The sequence below is a fragment of the Podarcis liolepis genome (genome assembly GCF_965112155.1).
Source record: "Podarcis liolepis genome assembly, chromosome: 8".
Lineage (NCBI taxonomy): Eukaryota > Metazoa > Chordata > Lepidosauria > Squamata > Lacertidae > Podarcis > Podarcis liolepis.
In genome coordinates, this window is record NC_139560.1 from 20,559,474 (window position 1) to 20,583,088 (window position 23,615).

General features: G+C 43.0%; 1 long non-coding RNA gene across 2 annotated transcripts; it reads right to left on the reverse strand.

Annotated features, from left to right (window-relative positions):
* Nucleotides 1–2,267: 2,267 nt before the first annotated feature.
* On the reverse strand, nt 2,268–22,930 carry LOC310713232. 2 transcript variants are annotated; one of them, XR_014529123.1, is made up of 4 exons: nt 22,633–22,930; nt 5,757–5,839; nt 4,022–4,122; nt 2,268–2,919 (listed from the first exon to the last, which is right to left on the reverse strand). It is a non-coding gene; the product is annotated as an uncharacterized lncRNA (long non-coding RNA). The 2 variants fall into 2 exon arrangements; XR_014529124.1 differs by having other exon boundaries at nt 2,371–2,878.
* Nucleotides 22,931–23,615: the final 685 nt, after the last annotated feature.

Below are 23,615 nucleotides of genomic sequence, written 5' to 3' on the forward strand. Positions count from 1 at the left end.
GCAATATATATATAGTGGATTTGACATAGAGACTTAATTAAATATATTCGGTTAAACACCATCTTCCTACTACTACTACTACTACTACTACTACTATTATTATTATTATTATTATTATTATTATTATTATTATTATTATTATTAAATTAAACACCATATTGATATATGGGCGGAGTAGGGAAGAGAATCTCTATTGTGGTAACATATGGGATAGAACCCAAGAGAGACCTATTTCGTCATACAACCATATAGCTTTAAGAGAGCTCATACAGGTCAAGCTGCCTTTTGCCATATCTTCCTGAAGGTTTCTATTAATGAATTAGCTCTTTGGATTGAAGTATAGGGCCTGCCCATAAACACGGCACACTTCCAAGAGTAAATGCAGTTTTGTGTGGAACCTCTGCGCTGTATGATATAACTTCCACTCCCTGGTAGTGTGATTTTCCAAATGTGTCTTGCATTTGATAACCTGATATCACTGGTGGAAGAGGAGCAGTTGACCTAGAGCAGATGTCCATAAATGTTAAGCACACTTGAAGAAAATCAAATGGACCACACCACACCTTTTGCTCATGATCAAATAACACCATTAACCTGTGGTTTCGAGAGATGTTGTCTAACAACAGTGCCGTTGCTTGGCAAACTTGAATGTTTTGTGACTTTTCATTTGTAGCTTATATTACTTTTGTACCGTGCCCTGCCTCCAATAAGCTCAGTGCGACATACATGGAAATTTTGTACTTAAAACAACCCTGCGAGGGGATCAGGCTGAGTCAAAGTGACTGACCCAGAGTTCCATTCAAGTGTCCCTTTGGAAAGCTGGCCATCTGCCAATCACGAGCCTCTTCCTATTGACTGCTATGACTTGTTATGATCTGGCAAACAATCACTTTGGAGAAGGTCCAGGACTGTATTCTCACTCAGTTTGCCTTAGGAAGAAATGTGTTAGATGTGCTGTTTGTACCTGAAATGATTCAGAAGTGAAAGCACCTCTGGATGAAGAAGGCATACTCCCTCATTATGACTCTTTTTAGATGGTTCAACCCATAGGAGAAACGTGCTAAGAGGAAGGCATGCTTGGCAAATCCACACCGTGATCAACTCCCGCCCAGAAACCAATGTCCCCACTGTGGAAGGACGTGTGGATCCAGAATTGGCCTCCACAGTCACTTACGGACTCACTGTTAAAACCGTGTTTATGGAAGACAATCTTACTTGGCTATGAGTGATAGAAGAAGAAGAAGAAGAAGAAGAAGAAGAAGAGGAAGAAGGAAGATGATGAAGCTCTATGTCTCACCCCTTATATAGCCAGCCAATTGCTGCGCTCTGGAAGAGAAGACCACCTACAGATCCCATCCCATCAGGATGTCAGTTCCATACAATGCAGGAAATGAGCCCTTAGACAAAATACAAGATGGTGTCCTCACCCAAGGCACCTATGGAAGCCAGTTGGACTAGAAGTTGCATCTTACTCCAATGGTGGTAGAAGGCTAGTATCTTCCACTGCACTGGAGGGCAGCAGGCTAGTGTAGGGGGTACCGAGTGGGAGTCATAGCACTCGTAGCTCTATCCCCTCCCCCTCAACCTCATGTTGCCTTGTTCATCTTCTGCTTGTAGAACAATGATCAAATAAAAAATTGGTTGTGTGACTCAGTTCTCAGTTACGGGGCATCTTCCTAGTGATTATCTGGCAATTCCCACAACCCAAATTGCTTGGATTTTTACTGTTTAGTAGTCAAAAGATGCATACACACACTAAACTTACATAGAAACTATTTTTTTGTTTCTGCATATGCTGGAAGCCACTCAGAGTAGCTGGGGCAACCCAGTCAGATGGGCAGGGTACAAATAATAAAATTATTATTATTATTATTAATGTTTCTAGTATAATTTTTGAGAGAAGGTGTCAGGGAATGCTCAAAAAGTGACCATTCTCAGAAATTTTTTTTGGACAAAACCAATGAGAGTTAAATGTGGTATAGAACTGATGGCTGATAGGCAGCTAACTCAAAGCTGACCCATATATTTGTAATATAAATTCATGGGGGTCCCATAGCTCAGTGGTAGAACACATGGTTTGTATACAAGTTCACACCCTCTAGTTTAAAGGATCAGATCACACCTGATAGAGAAGACCCCTGTTTTTAAGGTCAAATCCACAACATACATTTAAAGCACATTGCTTTCCTGAAAGAATCCTGAGAATTGTGGGGTTTTTTTAAGGGTGTTGGGGATGTAAATTACAGTTCCGAGGATTCCATGGGGGAAACAATGTGCTTTAAATATGTGGTGTGAATGTGATAATAGATTTTGGAAAGCAGCTCCCTATGGCCTACATATACCCAAAGAGGAGAAAAGCAGGAATGTATTGAGTTGCAAATTTTATTCAACCCTAAAGCATAGCTGTAATGTATTGTGAAAAACTACAAAATAAAGCCTTTTTTCAATTTATATGCCACAAAACCATATATACCACAAAATAATACAAAAGAAAGACACACAAACACACACACTTTTTAGATTCAAACTATTACAAGTTGTCGAAAACTGAGCTCTCCCATGCAGCAATAATCTCTCCTCTCCCCTTGTCTTCAGTATTTACCATTTCAAACTTCTGTGTGCAAAGTAATAGAGTGATCTCTGAAAATGTAAGTGGACGAATTATTTTGAAACCAGTCAAGGGAACTTCTTAACTGGAATGTTATCTCTTACTCTCTTTCTTTGAAGAGTCATCGACAGCTGGAGTTAAGTTAGCAGTCTTCTGACAAACTCTATAAGAACGAGTTCATGGTATAGCTCACATTCACTGGGGTATTGAAGAGCTCAACAGATAAAGACTTGTGTGGTTTGGTTCAAGCTGCGGTTACTGGACTGGATCCTGGTGTGAATAAAGATCAGGTTCGGATTTCTGTCGGCATGCTGAATTGCAAGCAGAATACAATTTTATTTTGGCTTCAAATGAGAATCTTATTCGGGTGTAGTTGTGTAGCATTTTCATTCCATCTCATGGAATATAGCATAGTCTCTCTTATGTGCAGGCATGGCTGATAAGCTTAAGTCACCTGTACCAAATTTTCTTAGCAGAAAATCTAGCACGTCAAGTTATTTATTTATTCATTTATTTATTTATTTATTGAATAATGCCAAAAATATGCTGCTAAGCATTAAAACAATTGCACAAGCATTCAGGTATAAGCATTCATAATTGAAATACACAATTAAAATACTTAAACAACTCTATAGGCAGAGGCTATAAGTTATACCATTGCAAAAAACAAACAAACAAACAAAACAGATCAATACAAAAGTTTAGGATTTGGATGCTTATTTGGATGAGTTCAATCAGACGTATTCACAAGTAAGTATATACAGAATTGCACCCAGCGTGTGCTGCTTTCACAACAAAACACCACATTTACATTGCTAATAATTTGATTCAATTCTTCACAGTAGCCTTTTTAATAATTAGTATTTGCAGGGATGTTCCCCCAGTTCTCCGAAAACTGAAAAACTTCTTACTAGTTTGTTTTCTGTTATACTAGAAGCTCCTGTGTTTTCAAATATTGGTGACAATCTAATCCTTTTGTCCAAATTGGGAAAGAGCTGGGAGGGCCTGCTTGCAACACATTAACACACCACACACATCAATGCACCTGAGAAACTTCTTTGTAACATTTCAAGTTCCTTTATACTTAGCAGCTCCTGATTATACCTATACAATGTAACATAGTATTAAGTTAAATAAACAAGAGGCATTGGTCTTTAAAATGAGGGGGTACTTTTTAAAATCTCAGCACAAGTTCAATTTCCTTTACCCTCCCCATAGCCTGACTAAACTACTGCCAGAGTCTTCTGTTGTGGCTTACCTCCCACTGAAGAGCCCTCCCAGGTAGATCAAGAAAGAAAAAGGAAAGAAGGAAAGAAGGAAAGAAGGAAAGAAGGAAAGAAAGAAAGAAAGAAAGAAAGAAAGAAAGAAAGAAAGAAAGAAAGACTGGTCTCCTAACAAGATTTGGTTACTCACTCTAAGAAAGTGCTGTCCACCTTCTGTCTTCTTAAGTGTTCCAGTGTTGAGAGTTCCACTGCTTGGGGTTCACTAGCAGTTTCTCAATCTCATGCTCCCAACTGAAATTAATCAACACCAAGTTAGATATTGCATGGCACTATCAACATGTGGGCATCCCTTCACATGCTTTTGCTCTGCTCCAAGAGGAGCACAAGCCAATAGAACATGATTCATCCTGCAATGGGCGTGTGGTGATGCAGAGGCAGGCTTTTTCACAAATGGCAGAGGCATTAAGAGATGCATTCTCTACTGAAATAAAAAAAAGGGGCCCATCTGTATTGGCATCCCACCGGCTTTTGAAGATGTATCCATCCACACAGGCATTCCCTTGATTTCTGAGCCCGAGTCTTCTGTTTTAATTTGCTGCGTTGTTTTAATGTGATTGGTTATGGCATATGGGTGTTTTATTGTTCTAATGGGATTGCTTTGTGCTGCATTTTAATTATGGATGTTTTTATTTCAATGTTTGTGTGGACTTGTAGAGAGCCAGTGTGGTGTAGTGGTTAAGAGCGGTAGTCTCGTTATCTGGGGAACCGGGTTCGCGTCTCTGCTCCTCCACATGCAGCTGCTGGGTGACCTTGGGCTAGTCACACTTCTGTGAAGTCTCTCAGCCCCACTCACCTCACAGAGTGTTTGTTGTGGGGGAGGAAGGGAAAGGAGAATGTTAGCCGCTTTGAGACTCCTGAAGGGGAGTGAAAGGCGGGATATCAAATCCAAACTCTTCTTCTTCTTCTTCTTCTTCTTCTTGTAAAATGCTTAGAAGCTATCTTTGGCCTTAAGCGGTACGTATATAAATTAATAAACCATCAGCATCCGGGGAACATGTGTCCAACTAGGCTGAGAGAAAGACTCCAGGCCACCCTGAAATGTCCTGGTGTAGCCAGGATCCTGCGACAACCAGTTGTAGCATCCCACTAACTCCCTGGCAGAACCATTACAGATTTAGATGTGACCTCAGAGGAGGACCCTAGTTACTTGCAGGGGTTTCATTGAGGATTCCTCCCAGTTATGTGAGTATAGGATTGCTCAGCTACAGTTTTTAGGTTTGTGGGAGAGGCAGCTTCAAACGGGATCTAATTCAATATATGAGAGTTTGTGTTTACGGCTTCCACCATTTTGAAGTTAAAGCAGGTGCCTTCTTTCTTACGAGAGTATTAGTAGCCACAGATTATCCTCCATGAATTTCTCTAACCATGATGGCTATGCTCCATATCCACTTTTAGAGACAGAAAGGAGAATCCTATTGTGTTCAAGTCCTGCTTGCTGGTATGTCAAGTGAATCTGGTTGGCCATGGTAGGATCCTGAACTAGATGGGCCATGGGCCTGATACACCAGAGCTATTACTTTCTTATGCAATAATATGCACTCTTCATTCTATTTGGTGCTTGAGTGAATTTGTAAGAGCTTTAATTCTCAAAAACAAAGTGTTTTAGAATGTTCCATAAATCCTTATTGTTTAATAAACGCAATGCCACACCATTTGAGTTGGAGAACAGTGTCCAAATTATATGAAAACAATATTACATTAAATATGTGTGGGCATTTACAGGAACCAAGGAAAGCTTCTTGACCATATAAGCCTAATTTTTAAATGACATTCCAGGATGCATCATTGCTGCTTTTGAGACAGATGATGTCATTTGGCTGTTGGGTTTGCAGCTTGCACAACATCCAAGGGAAGTACTATCTCACCAGGAGACGTGTCCTGTAATGTCTTCCTCCTTAGACTTCATTGTAGCGTTTGCCAAAAGAAAGTGTACTGCTGAGAAAAAGTGCTAGGTAGAAATAAATACAAATGTTCTCTTGTTAGATACCCTTATCTGGTGTATACAGTTGCACTGCTGAACTCAAGAAGCTACATACCTCCATGCAACACAGCAGACTTAAATTACATAGAAACCGGTCAAAAGAAGCTCAAGAAAGTCACCTATTGGATTTTTTTGGATTAGGGGTTTTTTAATGGAGATATGCAGAATATTTTTTAGCAGATAGTTATATCATGTGCACAGCATATAGGCTAGTAGGTTCTTGGGCCTGGGAAAACATTGCATTCCTTATACCTTTCCCATTATGCCATTGTATTTTAAGCACCTCATCACCAAGCAATGATGGCTTACATTCAAATACTTGATAGCCTGGAGATTTGACTCTATGGACCTTTCCACAAAGATGGAGTGGTGGTGAAGGACCCAGCGATGTTTTTCACATTAGCATGTCCCTTGAGAGGTCATTCAGACATCCTTCACCAAGCTAGTGCCTTGATTGCTAGGGGAATGTATTTCCCCAGCACCAGTCAGAGCCGTGCAATGGATGAATGGTTTTGCTTCATCAAGGAATGACAGGTGAATCTGCTGCAAGAAGAGCCATTATCAACAAGTAAGAGAGAAGAAGAATTTAAAAAAGGAACTGGCTTAGGAGCAACTGGGGAGAACTATAGTGAAGCCTACCAAAAGTTCTCCTTTCCCATACATATAGTGAATGAAGTGTTAGGTTATGAGATGTACACATAAGGAACAATCCCATGGTTCCTTGAGATCACTTGCAGCAATAATTCATTCTGAATACTGGATAGATGCTATAGGACTTGAAGCCTGCTAGGTCCTTCCTTCATGCAACACTGATTTCCCAGAGAACAGATAAGGCTGCTGCCTCTCACTGATCCCGGTGCTGACTATACTTCTAAGGGTGACTCTACACGGTATCTCTTGAGAGTCCCATGGACTGCAAGAAGATCAAACCTCTCCATTCTTAAGGAAATCAGCCCTGAGTGCTCACTGGAAGGACAGATCGTGAAGCTGAGACTCCAATACTTTGGCCACCTCATGAGAAGAGAAGACTCCCTGGAAAAGACCCTGATGTTGGGAAAGATGGAGGGCACAAGAAGAAGGGGACGACAGAGGATGAGATGTTTGGACAGTGTTCGTGAAGCTACCAGCATGAGTTTGACCAAACTGCGGGAGGCAGTGGAAGACAGAAGTGCCTGGCGTGCTCTGGTCCATGGGGTCACAAAGAGACGGACATGACTAAATGACTAAACAACAACAAACACAGTATCTCAGCAAAGGCATGTTCCCAAACCCATGCCTGACAGATCTTAAGCTGGTGTCAGCCCTGAAAAGGGGGCAGGATAGAGCCAGGACCAGAGATGGAGTTGGGGGGGGGCGGAAATAGGCTGGATCCTAAGCCCATTTAGATCCATCACATGGCCTGGCAACCCCAGCATGAGTTAAGCTGGCAAAAAGAGTGGTATAACCCAAACACCATTTTAATAGCTTGTTTTTCCCTCTGCCAGGCTTAGGCCAGCTCAACCAGAAGTATCCTTGCTCCTGAATGCAGTTTGGATACGATGTACTTTATGGCAGCTTAACTTCTACTGAGTTTGCTTTATGCCAGCTTCTTGCCTATAGGACTGCCGCCTTACCTGGGAGCAAGCCCTACGATGCTCAGTGGGATTTATTTCTCAATAAACAAGGTTAACATTGCATTGAAAAATGTGTGAGGCATAATGACTGACAACATGGTCTCCTTGCTAACCTCCAATAGGTGTGTGTATGTGACAATACCATCTCCTTGTTAATCTCAATTAGGGGTGGGCGGGTGATGTATAACTCATAGAGGTGTAAAGTATACAAAGCTGCAGATGTGTGCAGGATAATTGCAAATGCCAGAATCTTTTAATTATATCATGTTGAGGCCAATGGAGTTGCAATTACCTCTCCCGTAAAATATGTATGTGTAATAATGGTTCAGTGTTCGGAATCAAAATGAAATGGCCACAATTAAACCACAGTCTTTCTGGAAACCATATAATATCTGGGTGTCCAATAAGCTCCAGACCACCCAACCTTCCACTGACTGTGGCTTCTCCAAGTTAAACCCCACCAGTTTCCAATAGTATAGAGCACTGGATATTTTAAGGCTCTTGTGAACAGGGCATAGCATAATATATTTTACATTAAAAGTAAAATATTACTTTAAGCATGAAAATAAAATTTAAAAAATTAAATCCTGATTTTGCCCATGTGTGCAGCAGATGAATTAAGGGTTTTGTAATAACAATTATTTGGTTAAAAAGTAGCCATTTATCTTCTATTTCACTTCTTACTTACAAGACCCAGTATGTAAACAAAAGAGAGCTGGCTAAGCAGATCCAATTTTTCTTAGATTACTTTTTTCCCCTAAGCCACAGCTTTTCCTCAACTCAAAATAATCTCACACAAGGTATCCAGCTTGGTTGAAATATATAAACATCCTTTCATTTCTTGCTTCTGTAGAGTAACTATTGCAAGCCTATTAGATAACAAGAGATACCCAACCAAAGTGAGTATGCCAGCAGCAATGGCAGTCTCTCACATCGGAAAATTTGATTACTGTAACGTGCTTGGGGGGGGGGGGGGATGTCCTTGTATCTGGTCCAGAAGATGCAGCTAGATCAGAATGCAGCTGAGAAAGCTGAAATTGTTACCAGTTTTCTACCAGACCAGGTTCAAGGTTCTTGCATGAATTCACAAAGCCCTAAATGGCTTAGGCCCAGTGAAAGACCATTTGATGCCTTATGCTCTGCCTTGATCACTGAGCACTGTTTGTGGTTCCCAATGTCCCTGAGCTTCTGTTGGACTGATGCTTTAGTGTGGCAGGCCCTCCCTTGTGGAACTCCCTGCTGGTAGAGGTTCAGCAGGAATCACACCTGCCTTCTTTAAGACGTCTCCTAAAAACTGTGCTATTCAGACATGCCTTTCTGAAAACACATATTCAACTAACCTGTCCCGTCCACTCAAAAGTTTCCACCTGCACAATGGGACCTCTTCCACCATCCTTCCAACATCTGCTTTGGAGGTTTGGGGGCACATTTAGGAGGGGGAGGTGGGAAGCATTCTGTGGCGCAAGCAGAAATGCTTGTGCCGATGGAATGTTCACAGCGCTAGGCTGGATTCCACACATAAAAAGCACTCAAGCAAGCAAATTCCCCTCAAATAGCCCTGAAATTTGGGAAATCTCCCCGGTGACCTTGTTTGCCAGTCCTGCTCGTGGATCTCAGCAAGATGTCTGCAAATGTTCTGCTCCGATGCAACATGCATTCCCCCCATGTATTCCTCCGTGGGACTCCTTCCAGAACACACGCACAGAGGGAAACCATTACTCTGGAACCAGCCCTGAATACGTTTCTGTTGCTTTCCAGCTGCCATTAATGGAGGAGAAAGAACAGGACAATCTGTACAAAAATATTAAGGTTGGTTATATAGATATATTTTCCCCCAGTCTTAGAAATATTTCAAATATTGAATTGGCAGGCGTTATGTGTGAATAGAAGACTAATGGGATTGTAATGTTATAGATACCAAGTAAGTGAAATCTGATCAGCTGTGATATGTATCACCATATATATCTTTCAAGACCTACTTTGGTCCTCATCATTGAAAAGCTGGAGTTGTGACCTTTTCCTGTTGCTTTTCATTGTTTTCTCCTTCGGCAGGTCAGCTTTGAGCAACTGAGCTGTCCCCATAAAGCAGCCTTCATTGAAGTGGTGCCCTATGTATGTTTTGGACTGTCATTCCGGCTGGGGCTGATGGGAATTGTCATCCAACAAACATATGAGGGGCACCAGGTTGCTGGAAGCTGCCTTATCTTCAGCTATGCCTCCCTAACGCACACTGCCATTGGCAACACATGCCTGTGACCTTGATAAAAGAGCTGTTCAGGCAGACCCTTAGGCCCTGGTGAACTCCTCCTGCAGGATCAGGCCTTAATTACTGCAAATCCCTTCCAGCAGTCCCCAAAGATAAACTGGATTTTTCCACTCTAAAACAGCTGTCAGTTGTGTGTGCCAAGCTCCTAGCCACTATAGGATTTAGAAAGTAATACTCAAGATACCTATCTATCTGGTAGAATATCAGCATTCTTACTTTGTCAACAGGTCTGCTAGCATTGGTCCAATAAATTTTGCTGCCTGGGCTAAAAGACGAGAGATCATGCCCTTGTTTCATGTACTGGACCGGGAATAGATCATTATTTTAACATTGGTGGTGGGGCAGTACCCTCTACTGCAGCGCTCATCAACCATGGGTCCCAATACATTGTTAGACTACAATGCCCATCATCACCTGCCAGTTTAGCCAGTAGTCAGGGATGATGGGCGTTGTAGTCCAACAACATCTGGGGAGCCAAGATTGAAGAACATTGCTCTACTGCACCTGAGAGTAGGAGACTATCTTAGGGGGTACTGCCCAGGCTCCAGCAGTAACCACTTGTTGCATTCCCTAACATCTCCCACCTGATGCACCTGCCTCACTCTGTTATATAACAGTGGCAGGGTCTAAGAAGAGGCAAACATTGTTTCATTACCTTTTCACTGTAAAAGGTAAAGTAAAGGACCCCTGGACGGTTAGGTCCAGACTATGGGGTTGCGGTGCTCATCTCGCTTTCAGCCAGCGTTTGTCCACAGGCAGCTTTCCAGATCATGTGGCCAGCATGACTAAACCGCTTCTAGTGCAACGGAACACCATGACGGTGAGGAGATTTCACCCCTCCCATATCCAAGAATCTCCTGAGGAGTCTGCTGATTCTCCAGAGAGGAGGAGGCATGTTCTGCTCTCTATTTATTCTGCTCCAGCACCACATCAAAGAGTCAGTCAGTGTCGGAGAGAGAGAGAGACTGAGTGTTAGAGATCATGTGTAGAGATAAGGTTGCTGCTAAGAGCAGCTGCAGACAGTGCAGTGCAGCATTCATTTATGCTTAGACCTATTTAAGCTCTGTATATAGTTGTATTATAGTTGTAGTTATAGAATAAAGAAGATATTCTACAGAGCTGCTCACTCTGCTGTACTCTGCTGTGCGACGACTGTCTTCTTGTGGAAGTGAATCCGGTGCTCACAACTCTAAGCTGTGAGTCCACAACACTTTGACCTGTTCCTGTGCAGAAGGTGGTCTCTGGAAGTGCTACCCAGCTCGCCTAGCCCAGTCGGGGCTGAAGTGGATGAGTCCAGTTAGTGGCACTGGCTCAAGGGCGATGCTGACAGACGGAAGCCAGAGTGCGTGGAAACACTGTTTACCTTCCCACCACAGCAGTATCTATTTATCTACTTGCACTGGCGTGCTTTTGAACTGCTTCTGATTGGCAAGCCCAAGAGGCTCAGTGGTTTAGACCACAGTGCCACCCGCACCCCCCCCCTTTCACTTTACCTTTACATTTTCACTGTAACCATGGGCTCTGTATGATTCTGGGCAGTCGTAGCCATTGATAAAGGGTGCCAGTGGCTCTGGGGTGGCCACATTACCAAAAAAGAGGGCAAAATGAGATGCAGATTTGCATGTGCTAATTTATATGAATAGGTGCAATTTTGAAATGATTACTATAATTTAAACAGCGTGGAAGACTATGAGCAGATGATGTGTAACTCTAAAATTTCTTTGTAGCATGTGTCAAGTACGACTGTGGCTTCACTCATTGGCTAAATGCACAGAAAAGTGGTAGGAGGCTATCTGTGGAGGTGAGGGCTATCAATGGCTACAAGGGCTAGTCTCTGCCTCCACTGTCAGAGGCAGTAATGCTTCTGAATACCATTTGCTGGAGGCAAATGGAGGAAAGGGAGTGTGTCGTTGTGTTTGGGTCCTGCTTGTGGGTTTCCTATAGGCATCTGGTTGGCCACAGTGAGAACAGATTGCTGGACTAGTTGGAGTCACTCCATCTCCTGGGTCCAGAGCCAGAGCCAAGGGCCTTCTGACAGTTCCCCCACTGCGAGAAGTAAGGTTACAGGGAACCAGGCAGAGGGCCTTCTTGGTTGTGGCACCTGCCCTGTGGAACGCCCTCCCATCAGATGTCAAGGAAATAAATAACTATATGACTTTTAGAAGACATCTGAAAGCAGCCCTTGTTTAGGGAAGTTTTTAATGTTTGATGTTTTATTGTGTTATAAATTCTGGGAGCCACCTAGAGTGGCTGGGGAAACCTAGCCAGATGGGCAGAGTATAAATAACTGTGGTTGTTGTTGTTGCCTTTGCTTTTTATACATTTATATAAAATACTAAAATTTAAACAAAAACAAAAAACAACCTAATATTTGTTTTGATGCAATTTTGCCTAAAGCCCACACTTTTGCAAAGCAATCTCCTCTGCAAAGAATCCATCTTTGCATGTTATTTTCACTACGTATTCATGCAGAAGCGTTACTCTCTTAGGTGCATTTTTGTACACACCACTTGGCCAGAGAGCTGCATTGCCAAATTCAGATAAATGCAAATTTTGAGGGGTGTTGTCGTTGTTTTGCTTCTCATAAAGTGTGAATTCGGTAGATTTGCCTTTAAGTGTGAACTGAATAAAAATTCCACCTCCATCAGTGGTTATAGCTCTTCCCTTTTTGTCATCAGTTCAACTCTGGTACCAGGAATGAGCAAAGGTGGTCATGGGCAATAGATCGCCAGGGGAAAGGGAGGAAGAGTTCAGCACACATCACCCTCATTCCCCCCCCCCTTATAAATCTGAGAGGTCTTTGGTACACAGACCCTATCACACACAGATAGCCAATGTAAAACTTTCCAGCCTAGAAATGTCTCTTCTTAAAGAACAAGATCACGATTCCCATCTTGGCACACTTAAAGCTGCTTTTGAGCTTTGCACAAGAGCACATCTATGTCACTGCAAATGACTCACATAGAAACATATTGTACTATGTCCTCCTAATGCTGGCAAGGACCCACCAAGGAGCGGGGTGGGGGTGGGGGCAACCCAGGCCTGACTGTTCCAAGCAAGTGGTTTTCTTGCAAATATTTGTCCGTCTACCAGGTGCCACGACAGCATGGGCAAACGGTTTGAAATAAAAGCTCAGGTCAATGGTGGGATTTTAAGTCTTCGTCACACTGAAAACTGCTAGCTCAGTAAACACAAGCCAGTGAGTTTGTGCAGAGATTGTCAGGTGTGACGCTGCAGAAATTCCGGTTTCCTAACACAACATTTTTATTTTTATTTTTTAAAAGATACAACTTATAAATCATCCTGCTCGTGTGATTTTGTAAGAATGACATTGATTAAAATATTTCGTTATTACTACAAGTGAATAGTAAGAGAACCCATACAAGTAACACTGACACAAAACCCCACACATACACTAAGTAGAAGAATAGAAGCATAACCACCCCACACACCACTCCCCACTCCCTCTCTTCCCCCTTCCTAATTCTTTAAACCAATTCATGAACCAAGAATCTGTACACTGACCACTAACAATGAAACTTATGTTGTAGATATTTTCCACATTTATTATGCTATTTTTGTGATATACAAATGAGATGGGGGGGGGGAATTGTGATTAAGGATGGAATTTTCTGGAAATCCTGATGTTGAGCTTATCCACATAGGTCTGTCCCCCCATTTCCTTCTTGCTCCTTAATCTCAATGGGCAGAGCATCCCTCCCCAGTGCCACTAAAAATGCAAACAATTCCCAACTATTACAGTACAGTGGTACCTCGGGTTACATACGCTTCAGGTTACATACGCTTATACGCTTCAGGTTACAGACTCCGCTAACCCAGAAATATTATCTCAGGTTAAGTACTTTGCTTCAGGATGAGAACAGAAATCGTGCTCTGGCGGTGTGGCAGCAGCAGGAGGCCCCATTAGCTAAAGTGGTGCTTCAGGTTAAGAACAGTTTCAGGTTAAGAATGGACCTCCAGAACGAATTAAGTTCTTAACCCGAGGTACCACTGTATATCCATTTCTCTCTGCATATACCAGATACTAGAACATAGTGTTATCCAGCGCAGCTGCATGTTGACAGATTCAGGGCAGGCAATAAAGCACTTGTTCACACGGCATGTAAAGAACATGCTTCTACAAGATTCTCATCTGCATTTTTTGCCTGACCCATATTTTGATCATTGTCAGAGCTGCTTAAAGATCCTAGCTCACAGAGGATCACGCTAGCCAGCGATCATTAAGTAAAAGTCTTTATTGAGTTACAGTTTCCATTCTCAAGCTGCTGCGTGCAACTCTACATCTAGTGGCTAGATCGGCGAAGCTCCGTCTGAGTCTCCGCCCCTTGTGCACCAACTTAATATCCTAGCCCGGCTCCACCTTTTCCGCCTGACTGTCCTCCTCTGGGTCCCTCTACCCCCCGGGGTCTCTTCCTTCCTGGATTCTTCTGACGCCGACCCCCCGGACCCTCCTGTCTCCTTGCGCCGGGCTTTAGGACCTGGCTCTCTTTCAGGGCTGCCCACTGCGTCACTTTCCTGTGCATTTGAACTTGGCGCGCGCGCCCAACTTTCCACTTTCCGTTTGACCGTTTCCTCGCTCCCCGATGGAGGTGTGGCCACTCCTGACTCATGCCCTCCCTCCTGTGGTGAGCTGCCAGCACTTGCCCCCTGGCTCCCTTCCTCTTCCCTGCTCTCTGGCGGTGACGCTGGTCCCGATTTCCAACTGCTCTCCTCTGAGTCCCCTCTGGCTCTATCTTCCTGGGGTGCCCCCCTAGACTCCCCCCTTGCCCTGGCCACTGGTGCTCCTTTCTGTGAATCCTCTGATTCACTGGAAAGACTAGGAGATCTCGGGTCGTCGTCATCACTCATCTTTTCTTCTGCCTCCTCCCCTTCGCTCTCTGTTTCCTCCCTTGCCCTTGCCTCTGCTCCTGAACCCCTGACAATCATGTTGTGTACTGATTAATTCCTCCAAGTCTGCAAGCCTTTCTCCTTGTTCTGTGGCTATGCCTTGGGAAAATCCAATATAACCCACTGAATTGGATCATAATCAGATACTGTATGTGGAACATCCAAAGAGAGGTTTTGCTTAACAAAGTTTTAATTTGTCGGGTAAGAAAAGATACCCAGCCAGATGGGCAGGGTATTATTATTATTATTATTATTATTATTATTATTATTATTATTATTATTATTATTATTATATTGTAAGGCAAAGCCACAGAACAATGAAGAAAAGCTCTTGGACCCGGTGAAATTAACTGGTATTCAAAATGGTAAATATATGGGTCAAGCAAAAGCGGATGAGCTGAAGATGGCTTTAAAAATATAATACTAATAATACTAATACTAATTTATACCCCCACCCAATAACCCCCCCCCCCCCACATTTTTAAAGGGCATTGGATGCCAATCAGCCAAAGGCCTGGTCAAAGAGGAACACTTTTGCCTGGTTCCTAAAGGTGTATAAGGAAGGCACCAGGTGAACTTCCCTGGTGACAGCATTCCGAAAACAGACAGCCATTGTAGAACAGGCCTCTTCTCACATTGCCACCCTCTGGACCTCTCAAGGAAGAGGCACACGGAGAAGGGCCTCAAAATATGATCTCAGGGTCCGGATAGGTCCATATGCAAAGAGGCGGTCCTTGAAAATTCATGGAAGATCCTGCTATCAATAGCCACTAGCCACAAAGGCCGTTTTCTTCCTCTACTCTCAGAGGCCTCTGGCCTGATCCAGCAGAGCTCTTATGTTCTTATTGTGTTCTGGATCTGATTTGGAGGTAAAGGAAGTGGGGATTGTTAAAGATGCCCCCTTGCCATATGATGTGGTAGCTTGCGGTGTACTGTTATATAAGCATGATGTGAGACAGATGGGTGTTTTCTTTTATTATTATTATTTAAAGAAGACATACTGAATTTTCCATTTCGCCACAGCCTCCTTCCCCGCTAGAAATCAACTGCTGAATCTTGTCAAATGTTGCCATTTAGTACATGAGTCACTTTGAGAGCTCTATTTGTTGCTATGGAAAGCCTCTCGACTTCTAAAGAAGCAGATGTTTCAAGTTAGCGGCAAGAGAGCTAAACAAGTGCATGCAAAGGCACAGCACAAATAACGTGTTTCATTACAGTTATTTATAGCTGTCCGCAACTATCATAGTTTTCTAGCCGAAAATTATTAAAAGCAATTACAATTACTTGAGTATACAGCGAAGGATGATTCATGCGGCGTAGCGTAAGCCATGTAACAAGTAGCAGCTTCCACATCCTCCTTTTTCGGAGGCTTTCTGGATTAATCTGGTGTTCTTTTCTCAATGGCTGTGGAAGTGATTTGACAAGGCATGCTGCTTTGCAAGACTCTGGCCATTTTGAACAGGACTTTGGCATCCCATTTGGCAACTGCCGGCCATCTTCAGTGGGACTTTGGCACACTGCCATACAGCCTCTGGCTGTTTTCAATGGGACTTCAGCAGGCAACAGGCCACCTCGGTGTCAGGGCCAGATTTAGGTTTGATGAGGCCCTAAGCTACTGAAGGTAATTGGGCCCTTTATATGTCCAGCTGTCCTTTGTCAACAACAAAGTGTTGCTGTGTTTTGTGTAGAATATATGCTGTTGTTGTTTAGTCGTTTAGTCGTGTCCAACTCTTTGTGACCCTTATGGACCAGAGCACACCAGGCACTCCTGTCTACCACTGCCTCCCGCAGTTTGGTCAAACTGATGCTGGTAGCTTCAAGAACACTGTCCAACCATCTCGTCCTCTGTCTTCCCCTTCTCCTTGTGCCCTCAATCTTTCCCAACATCAGGGTCTTTTCCAGGGAGTCTTCTCTTCTCATGACGTGGCCGAAGTATTGGAGCCTCAGCTTCACGATCTGTCCTTCTAGTGAGCACTTAGGGCTGATTTCCTTAAGAATGGATACATTTGATCTTCTTGCAGTCCATGGGACTCTCAAGAATCTCCTCCAGCACCACAATTCAAAAGCATCAATATGCTATATGGTCATTTATGGACCTAATGGTATCTGAAACCATTTGCACATATTGCCATGCAACCAGTCCGTGCAGAATGTAGGTACCCTATACAGTATATAGAAATGAGCAAACCAGTGATATTTTAGGGAGCAGGCTAGCAGGCGGGACCCATTACTTACATCATAGGAGCCATCACAACACAAAACACTGTTCCTGTATGTAGGTTTTATTTTATTTGTTTTTTATCTTATATTTTGGAAATGTACATCCAGTGTTTTTTCTTTAATTTTTTTGGGGGCCCCCAAGAGAGTGGGGCCCTAAGCTATAGCTTGTTTAGCTTATACGTAAATCCAGATGTTGTAAAATAAGTCTCCTGACAGCAAATCTATTAAAATAAAAATAGCAAGAATAACAATAACAATAATAATTTATTTATATTCTTTTTTGGCCATCACTCACAGCCGAGTAAGATCGTTTTTCATGAACACGGTTTTAACAGTGAGCCCATAAGTGACTGTGAAGGCCAATTCTGGATCCACACGTCCTCCCACAGTGGGAACATAGGTTTTCTGGCAGGAGTTGATCACCGTGAGGGTTTGCCAAATGTGCCTTCCTCTTAGCACATTTCTCACTTTCGTCCTGACTTTGAGCATCTTCAAAGTCCATGACACCTTTGGTAAAGGCTGTTCTCCAACTGGAGCGCTCGCAGTCCAGTGTTTCCCAGTTATCAGTGTTTCCACTACATTTTTTTAGATTTGCCTTGAGAGAGTCTTTAAACCTCTTTTGTTGACCACCAGCATTACGCTTTCCATTTTTATGTTTGGAATAGAGTAGTTGCTTAGGAAGACGATAATCAGGCATCCAAACAACATGACCAGTCCAATGAAGCTGATGTTGAAGGATCGTTGCTTTGACACTGGTGATCTCTGCTTCTTTCAGTACACTGGTGATCTCTGCTTCTTCCAGTACACTGCCATTAGTTCACCTGTCTTCCCAAGTGATGTGTAAAAATTTTTGGAGACACCGTTTATATGCCACCCATCTGACTGGGTTGTCCCAGCCACTCTGGGCAGCTTCCGACAATTTATAAAACCGCAGTAAAACATCAAACATGAAAAGCTTCCCTATACAGGGATGTCTTCTAAAAGTCACATAGTTGTTTATCCCCTTGACATCTGATGGGAGGGTGTTCCGCAGGATGGGCTCAACTACCAAGAAGTAGTTGCCTGGTTGCTGGGAACTTGCTTCAGAGCTGGACCTCAGTGTCGAAGCTGAAAGATGGGGTTGGAGACGCTACTTCAGTTACACCTGGCTGGAGCCATTTAGGGCTTCAAAGGATAGCACCAACACTTTGAATTGCGCTCAGAAATGTGCTGATGCAAGTTATCCAAGTTCCAATGGGAGCCACTGCGGGTGATGGAAACTCTGGATCGAATGCCAAAGAATCAGAAATAACATCTGAAATACCATTTGAATCTGGATGTCATTTCTCTGGGTATTGGATCTTTAGCAGAAATCTTCAGAGGGTGGGAAATATTTGCTTATTTCCCTACCATATAGAAGACTCATCTTGAGAAAGTGGGCTCATTCCAGGGTCTTTTATATCTCTCCAAATATTTTCCCTACACTAGAAAGGTTGGATAGACCTGGAATCATAGCTAAAAATTTATGACCTGTTCCAAAACTTAATACTGCTTGGGTTCACGTTTATATCTGAAATAAGTGTTCCACTTACATTGTGGCCCTTTCTTTTTCTTTCTTTCTTTTTTAAAATAACTAATATATGCATAAGCGCTCTGATTTAATAAAAAATCCCTGGGGTTGCATTTTTAGGTTCTTAAGTGTTTTATAATTAGGAATATTTACTAATTGTTCCAATGCTGGGGATACGATCTGGAAGAAATATCTATTTTGACATTGTGGTGTTATATGGGAAACACCCATTCACTTCTATGGGCTTTGGCTCAAATTCTAGTTATTTCCTGAGGTCGCTCTACTCTTTCCAGTTACTCTGGTTATGTGGCTAATTCTCACTTCTATTTATTCTGGGAGATTCCTTTTTTCCGGTTTGGACTAGAGCGAATAACCCTAAATTCCACTGTGGGTGCCAAACACTGTTTTCCATTACTGGAAAAATAAAGGTCTGGCTTTTATTTGGGACTTGATAGGTCTCTCAGTTTCCACTCCTCCTTGAAGGACTGAGCACAGCCTTAGCTGCATAACTTGCTCTTTCTTCTTCTTCTTCTTCTTCTTCTTCATCTTCTTCTTCTTCTTCGTCTTCTTCTTCTTCGTCTTCTTCTTCTGGGGGTGGGAGTGAATGAGGGGCTGGTGGAAGCTTTCAGCGCTCACAGGTGGGATCTCAGAACTGAATCCTACTTTATGTTACAAACATGTTTTCCTTGTATCCATTGGTCATTTGTCTCATGACCTAAAGTTGCTCTGGAACAGCCCCAAGACTGGCACCACCACCCTTTCAAGCGGAGGCTCTTATTCCAGTTTGCACTGGATTTGAAATTGTCTTAATTCATCATTTTCATTGATGATGATTATGATGATTAATCACTTCAAGATTTCACAAATTAAATGAATAATAAAATATTATTAGCATTACTAAACCGTTAGTAATGGAAACCCAGCCAGATGGGTGGGGTATAAATAATAAATTGTTGTTGTTGTTGTTGTTGTTGTTGGAAAACGTCCTTTTTTGCTATGAAGATCTCAAGGTGCAACAAATCAATACGGAGAATCAGCTTTCTGCACTGCTCTAGCCATGACATTCTACACCAACCTGGAATTTTCCTTATGGGTCAAGCTTTGCTTTTTGCATACCTGCTGAGGAATCTTCAGGTTTTCAGTTTCCATTGGTTAGCAAAAGGAAATTCCTAGCTGCTATGAATACAGTGATCCATTTCAAAGCATATGAATACTAGGACCTGCAAGTGGATCTGAGTTCCAGTGCTCATAGAGTGGTGCTCGTGTGATCTAACCATAGACATAATTATCTCAAGTACTTTGACTGTTTTCAAAGGACTAAAAAAATATGCCAGATGCTTGCAGCTGGGGGAAACCCTGCATCTGCATCATTTAGCCTTAAAGAGCACTTGTAGCAATTGCTAAATTGCTAAATCCTTACATCTTGCTTCTTTTGTACATTCGAATGTGTTTCAGCTTTGTTTTTATAACAGAAAGCTCAGTTGGTACTTATCTCTTCCTCTGGAGTCCTTCTTTAAAAAGTCTAGACATTTGTCAGTATTTCCATGAAGGAAAGACACTATCATCCCTTTTACCCCAATGAATTCTGGGCAGGGCCTTTGCTGTGAAATACTCATTTTATTAGTTGGCTTTCATTATTTAAAAAACAACTTCTTTTCATGGGGATTGTACAGAATGCCATGGAGATTTTTCTCCTACTTGGAAATTGGATCATTTGGTTATGAAGAGCTCAGCTGTGGGTCTAGTTTTGAGTCAGTAAAAAAAAAAAAGCACCACCCTTATTTTTGTCAAGTTTGTGAGCATTTAACCAGCATTTCCACCTCCTCTTGTGCTGCGTATTATGGAGCGGGAGTCACCAGCACGGTGCCCATGTGTCTATGCCCATACACCTGCAAAAGCCTTCCCTGGTACCCACAGGGTCCTCTCTCCTCCCTCTGCAAGTTAGACTCAAAAGAAGCATTCTATGGTAGCTAATGGAACTGGTTGCAGGGTCTGTGTGTGGTGTGTAATTCAGCCCCTCTGGTCATGGTTATGGTTGACCATGGTTGCATATGTGTCATGGTCTGGTTCACGGGCGATCAAAATCCCGGCTGGGGACGTCGGGACCGGGGGAAAGATGGCAGGGTAGGAGCAGGAACGGAAATCCAGAAGCCAGGAGTTAGGAAGCCGAGGGTCCGAGAGCTGGGAGTCAAGAAGCCAAGGGTCCGAGGGTCAGGAAGAAAGAAGTCACGAAGTCAAGGGTCTGAGGATCAAGAAGCAAGGAGTCACAAAGTCAGGGGTCAGAGGATCAAGAAGCAATGAGTCAAGGAGCTAAACGCAGCAAGGCAGGGAACATGTTGCTGTGGCAAAGAGCCGAAGGGAAATGCTGACCTTATATCCCTTCCCGGCTCTTGCCACCGGGTGCTGTGAGTTACTAAGCGGCCTCAGCTATGCGGCTGCGCCTTGCTTCTTCAGAACAAGGAAGGCCCAAGTCCTGCAAAGTCCTACTGGTCACAGGGCTTGGCTCCTGCATGCACTCCTGACAGTATGTGCCTATGGGTCCCCGGAAGTTGGTAATTCCTGTTATGAAGGCAGACTGGCATGTGGCAGTGGCTCAGTGGGGACTACTTTAGGAGTGTATGAGGCTCTTCCTAACAACCGCAAGCTGACCAAATTGCCTCTGCATCGCAGTTCATAGAATCATAGAACTGTAGACTTAGAGGAGACTCTCAAGGATCATCTAGTCCAAACCTCTCTAATGCAGAAATCTCAGCTGGATAAGACATGGCAAATTGCCATCCAACTTCTGCTTAAAAATCTCCAAGGAAGGAGAGTCTTCCACCATCTGAGGGAGTCCATTCCACTGCCAGACAGTGCTTAGCCTCAGAAAGTTGTTTGTAATGCTTAGTCGGAATCTCCTTTCTTATAACTCGAATCCATTGGTTCGTCCTATCCTCTGTAGATGCAGAGAACAAGCGTGCACCTCCTTCCATGTGGCAGTCCTTCAGATATTTGAAGATGACTATCATAAGACCTCTCTGTCTTGTCTTCTCCAGGCTAAACATACCCAACATCCATCAACCATTATTGTTATATAGTTATTTGTACTATGTTTCCAAGCACAATTCAAAGTGTTGGTGCTGACCTTTAAAGCCCTAAACGGCCTTGGTCCAGTAAACCTGAAGGAGCGTCTCCACCCCCATTGTTCTGCCTGGACACTGAGGTTCCTTCTGGCGGTTCCCTCACTGCGAGAAGCCAAGTTACAGGGAACCAGGTAGAGGGCATTCTCAGTAGTAGCACCCGCCCTGTGGAACGCCCTCCCACCAGATGTCAAAGAGAAGAACAACTACCAGACTTTTAGAAGACATCTGAAGGCAGCCCTGTTTAGGGAAGCTTTTAATGTTCAGTAGACCACTGTATTTTAATACTTTGTTGGAAGCCGTCCAGAGTGGCTAGGGAAACCCAGCCAGATGAGCAGGGTATAAATAAAATAATAATAATAATAATAATAATAATAATAATAATAATAATAATAATAATTAACGGCATTTCTGCAGCTTATTTATTAGCATCTTTTCTGTGTCATGTACTTAGTACCCAAAGGTTCATTTACAAAAGATTCCAAGGGCTTTATCCGAAGGCTGAAATCAACTTGTGAAAACAAGAGGAAGAGGAGGAGTTTGGATTTGATATCCCGCTTTATCACTACCCGAAGGAGTCTCAAAGCAGCTAACATTCTCCTTTCCCTTCCTCCCCCACAACAAACACTCTTTGAGGTAAGTGGGGCTGAGAGACTTCAGAGACGTGTGACTAGCCCAAGGTCACCGAGCAGCTGCATGTGGAGGAGCGGAGACACGAACCCGGTTCCCCAGATTACGAGTCTACCGCTCTTAACCACTACACCACACTGGCTCTCAGTGTGGTGAGGGATTTCAACATGTTTCATCCAAAGCTCCCTGCTGGTTACTGTGTGATTCTCATGTCACTGTGTTCCTTAATAGAATCACATGGTATAACTACCAGAGATTATGCAAAACTACCATTGGAGCCTTACCCATTCTGAATGTTTGGAAATACACAGCTCCCATCAACCCCAGCCAGATTGACTCTTGACAAAGGATCATGAGTCCCCAAAACTCAGAGGGCACAAGGTTGGTGAAGGGTGTTATTGTCCCTACATTCAACTATCACAGTTAGAAAGAGATTTGGACCAAAAACAACTCACCTTCAAAGGAGCTAGCGTCTCTCTCTGTCCTCTGATCCACCCCTTCATTGTTCAAATAAGTGAGGTGTTATAAGAAGCTCACAGGTTATTATCCCCGGTTCTGTAAATGGAGTAGACAAGCCATAATCTGTAGCATCTGCTGGAAGAAACCAACATTCCACAGCACACTAAATAAGTCTGCTTTTGAAGGATGGGTGTCTGAGCCAATTCTACTTGCTCCAAAACTATTTCAAAAATGAAGCGTGAGCTCACATTAAAGTATTTGCATTATAAGTTGCTGTCTACAGGTAAAATTCAATCTCCACCTGGTTAGAACTGAAGGCAGCCAGTTCCTGGGAATCAGATGGAGGAAGAGTGTTGTTGCACTCAAGTTCTTTTTGCAGGCTTCTTAAGGGCAACTGATTGGCCACTGTGAGAACAGGAGGTGGGACTAGCTGAGCCTTTGGCCTGATCCAGCAGAGCTCTGCTTACGTTCATATAGTTGTGGACAAAGGGCAAATATTGACTAAGCAGGTTCAAATGATGTAAAAGACTGGACTTTAAAATTTTATTTTAAACTCAACAACTGTGTTTCCAACTGTTAGGGATTTATCCCATTTGTTGGTGGGCTCCATGCCTTTGTTATTATTGCATATTAACTGTACACAGAACTCCACAAAGTTCCTTGGCAAGTTGTCGAGCCTCTTCCATTAGCTCAGTCCTGAAAGCATTATTTGCCCATTACTGTCTGTAATACATTGGACTTTGTACGATTTGGGAAACAGGAACAGAAATATTCTGTGCATTACCTGCATTCACAACATATAAACAAGGTGAGGAGCGTTTCTGTCCCAAAAGAAACCTGTAGGAATTCTAGGCTCTGTAGTGAACTATTTGCAAGTGGTAGTTCTGTGTGAATTATGGATTATGGTCTGGAGGAGACTCTTGAATTATGACTCTTGGATCTTCACGAAGCTGGTAATTAGCAGACGGGGGAGGCCAAC